Source organism: Palaemon carinicauda, chromosome 15 (genome assembly GCF_036898095.1).
Source record: "Palaemon carinicauda isolate YSFRI2023 chromosome 15, ASM3689809v2, whole genome shotgun sequence".
NCBI classification, from domain to species: Eukaryota; Metazoa; Arthropoda; class Malacostraca; order Decapoda; family Palaemonidae; genus Palaemon; species Palaemon carinicauda.
The window spans coordinates 127,072,571-127,077,570 of NC_090739.1; the positions used below are offsets into that span (position 1 = coordinate 127,072,571).

The 5,000-nt window shown below is 31.7% G+C and overlaps 1 protein-coding gene across 1 annotated transcript in view; it reads right to left on the minus strand.

The window, feature by feature from the left end:
• Positions 1 to 5,000, minus strand: part of LOC137654727 (uncharacterized) — a 202,835-nt gene that overhangs the window by 155,892 nt on the left and 41,943 nt on the right.

Here is a 5,000-nt window from a genome sequence, read left to right on the forward strand (position 1 = left end):
TCTTTGATGCTCAGTGTTCAGTCAAAATGGATTAATGAATTACTGGATAATTGGATTACTGGAAACTTGAGAATGGATTAATAGATTACTGGAAACTTGAGTACGGATTAATGGTTTACTGGAAACTGGAGAATGGATTAATTGTTGCTGGAAACTTGGAAATGGAATAATGGATTACTGGAAACTTGAGAATGGTTTAATTGATTACTGGAAAATTGAGAACAGATTAATGGTTTACTGGAAATTTAAGAATGGATTAATTGTTGCTGTAAACTTAAGAATGGAATAATGGCTTACTGGAAACTTATGAATGAATTAGTGGATTACTGGAAACTTGAGAACGGATTAATGGATTACTGGAAACTTGAGAATGGATTAATTGATTGCTGGAAACTTGAGAATGAAATAATGGTTTACTGGAAACTTGAGAATGGATTAATTGATTACTGGAAATTTGAGAATGGATTAATAGATTACTGGAAACTTGAGAATGGATTAATAGATTACTGAAAACTTGAGATTGGATTAATCGATTGCTGGAAACTTTAGATTGAATTAGGGGATTAGTGGATTACTGGAAACTTGAGAATGGATTTTTGGATTACTGGAAACTTGAGAATAGATTAATGAATTATTGGAAACTTGAGACTGGGTTAATGGATTACTGGAAACTTGAGACTGGGTCAATGGATTACTGGAAACTTGAGACTGGGTTAATGGATTACTGGAAACTTGAGACTGGGTCAATGGATTACTGGAAACTTGAGACTGGGTTAATGGATTACTGGAAACTTGAGACTGGGTCAATGGATTACTGGAAACTTGAGACTGGGTTAATGGATTACTAGACACTTGAGAATGGATTAGTGAATTCCTGGAAACTTGAGAAACAAAACTCCAAGTATGATTGTAAGTAGGTCAAGGACCGTGGCCCCTCAACATCCGGATTTCGGCATTGATAATGTTTCTTTAACTTTATATACTCTTAAAATTTCAGGTGTGATTCTCGAGAACAATTTTACTTTTGAGAATCACATTAGGTCTGTGTCTTCTTCAATTGCACAAAAAATTTGCTTATTGAGAAAGTCTTTCAAGGTTTTTGGTGATCAATCTATTCTGAAGAAGTGTTTTAATTCTTTCATTTTACCTTATTTCGATTATTGTTCTCCTGCCTGGTCTTCAGCTGCTGATTCTCATCTTAATTTGTTGAACAGGAACTTATGGTCTCTTAAATTTCTTATTCCTGATCTAGATATTAATCTCTGGCACCGTCGTTCAAGTAGTTCATTATACATGTTGCATAAGATTTTTCATAACTCTGACCATCCTTTACATTCAGATCTTCCAAGACAACTCTATCCTGTTCGTAATACTAGGCAGGCAGTTAATTGTAATAGTCAGGCCTTCTCCATCATGATGTTCAATACTACCCAGTACACTAGAAGTTTTATTCCAGCTGTGACCAAGTTGTGGAATGTTCTTCCTAATCGGGTAGTTGAATCAGTCGAACTTCAAAAGTTCAAACTTGCAGCAAATTTTTTTATGTTGAACAGGCTTGCATAAGTTCTTTTATAGTTTATAAATCAAGTATGTGTTTTAATGTTGTCAATATTTTTAGAATATTTTATTTTCATTTTCATTACTTATATCGTTTATTTATTTCCTTATTTCCTTTCCTCACTGGGCTATAGCATCTTGCTTTTCCAACTAGGGTTGTAGCTTAGCTTGTAATAATAATAATAAAATGGATTACTGGAAACTTGAGAATGGGTCAGTGGATTGCTGGAAACTTGAGAATAGATCAATGGATTGCTGGAAACTTTTGATTATGGATTAATGGATTGCTGGAAAGCTGAGGATTTGCTTAACAATTACCGCCATCTGATAACAGTTTGTAAGCTCACTACGGAAACTCGTTACAGCTAGAAGCATAAATAATTAAGCTTTTATTCTTATAGAATTAATCCAAATATTTATATTTACTTATCTACACAACCATTAAACAGATTACGGTTCGCTATGGTATTCATATTTTATTAGATATATTAACATTTTTTAGTTGAGATGGAAGTGTGGGGTGACAAGAAGAGATACGATACGGAATGAGGTAATTCCTTAGGGGTACCACAGGAGTTAGAGAACTATCAGATAAGATCCAAGAAAGTAGACTGAGGTGGTATGATCATGTCATGAGAAGAGATGAACAGTGTATTGGGAGGAGAGTGATGGAAATGGAGGTACAGGGAACGAGAAAGATAAGATCCAAGAAAGTAGACTGAGGTGGTACGGTCATGTCATGAGAAGAGAAGAACAGTATATCGGGAGGAGAGTGATGGGAATGGAGATACAGGGAACGAGAAAGATAAGATCCAAGAAAGTAGACTGAGGTGGTACGGTCATGTCATGAGAAGAGAAGAACAGTATATTGGGAGGAGAGTGATGGAAATGGAGATACAGGGAACGAGAAGGAGAGGGAGACCGAAGCGAAGGTGGATGGACTGCATCAAGGATGACATTCGATCAAAGGGATTAACCGGTGATGAAGTGTGGGACAGAGGTAGATGGAGAAAGCTGGTCAGAAACATCGACCCCACATAAAAGTGGGAAAAGATGCAGACAAAGAAGAAGAAGAATTAACATTTTTTAGGTCGGTATGCTAATGCATAAAATTATAGTTATTTACCCACTATTGTCCATCTATCGATCTATCTCTATACCTATATATCTAAAGCAAGAGGGTGCACTCGGACACACTATTCTATCTGATTTCTCTTCCAATTGTTTTATTAAAGTTTTTATGGGTTATATAGGAAATGCCTCTTTTAACGTTGTTACTGTTCTTAAAATATTTTATTTTTCCTTGTTTCCTTTCCTCACTGGGTTATTTTCACAGTTGGGTCCCCTGGGCTTATAGCGTCCTGCCTTTCCAACTAGGGTTGTAGCTTAGCGAGTAATAATAATAATGATAATAATAATAATAATAATAATAATAATAATAATAATAATAATAATAATAATAATAGGGATTTTCCTAATTTTGGGTGGTAGCCGATATAAAAAAAAAATGATAATGTTTCTTTTTAATCCACGATGTCTGACGAGGGACTTATTCGATATTGGTTAATACTGCTATTGTACTTTTGGAATAACCACAAAATATTTTTTCTTTTGATGACCTCTATCATTTGACTTGTGTTTCAGTCGTAGTTGAGGCCACTTTCTGGAATAGAAATTAATGATAGGCGTACTCTAACTTTTGAATTCAGAAATAAGATGTAATTATATATATATATATATATATATATATATATATATATATATATATATATATATATATATATATATATATATGTATATATAAGATATATATATATATATATATATATATATATGTGTGTGTGTGTGTGTGTGTATATGCATATATATGTATATATATGATATATATATACATATTCATATATATAATATATATATATATATATATATATATATATATATATATATATATATATATATATAGTATACTGTATATATATGTGTGTGTATATGTACATATATGATATATATATGTATATATATATATATATATATATATATATATATATATATATATATATATATATATATATATATATATATATCCTTTTAGTCATGTGGTATCTTAGGAATACATAGAGGGTAAGGTTGCCACGCCCTTTAAACTATTGATTTAAAGCTCTAAGGACTTACAACCCAATCTGGTATCGAACGTAGTCACAAAGATTCACACCCTGAGCACTAAACCCATTGGCTGCAGCCGCCTCCATGAGACATGATGACCCCGGGCTGAACGACAGCGAATGAGATAACTATCTACATCCTTGAAGAAACCGTTGATAAACTTTATTGCTGTGACGCCAGATAACCTTAATTCAATCAATCATTCAATCCTTGAGGACTCTCCCATAATAAGTCCTTGTCCAGTCGCTTCCTTCGAAGAGAAATTTCCCCTTGTTATCCTTCACTCTTTCTTTCCATGTATCCTCCGAACCCGGGCTACATAAGGACACCAAGTTGCACGTTACATTCGCAAAACGTCTGATTTTTTGTGACCTTTGAAGCTGGGTGAGTTGCCTTCCTTGAGTATTTGCTCGTTTTTAGAAAATTGTTTTAGTTAAGCTCACATATAGGATTTAATTTACTGACGGCAAGCTTCCAATGGATTGCTTACAGTATATATGAAATTTATACTAAAGAATATTTTTATTTGTAAGTTTTTTGCAGTAATCCGAATCAAAATTTTATATACTGAATCATTTAAAACTTGTCTTATTGCGAATTATTTTGCTTCAAATTTTTGCAATCTCTTGAATCTACTTTTTGTAATACTCAATTAAGAAATTCTTTACTATGGAGCCACTATTACTTCTAGATTTTGTAGTGTTTACACTAATCTTTAAAATTAACTATTACTTTTTTTTTAAACCAGGATATGAAAACATACCTTGATAGGAGAATTACCACGTGTAGTAGTGCCTAGATTTAATACTTTTAATATCGGCTATTCCTGGCCTAGATGTATAATGAAAATTTTATTTTCAACGAGGTATTTTTACAATTACCTCAAACTAATACTCGATTGGGATACTTTTTTTTTTTTTTGGTAAAGACACCCAGGTTCAATATGAACTTTTCGGGGCCTCGCCATGTCGCAAAAGAAACTTTCAGATGTATCTGTTTATATTTGTTTTTGCTATCCGTGTTCGTGGATATTATTATTATTATTATTATTATTATTATTGTTATTATTATTATTATTATTATTATTATTATTTTATCATAATTATTTTTATTATTATCATTATTATCAATATTATATATATTATATTGTTATTAATTGGTTTATTATCAATGTTGTATATTATTATAATTATTATTGTTGTTGTAATCGTTATTATTATTATTGTTATTATTATTATTATTATTTATTATTATTATTATTATCATTACTATTGTTATTA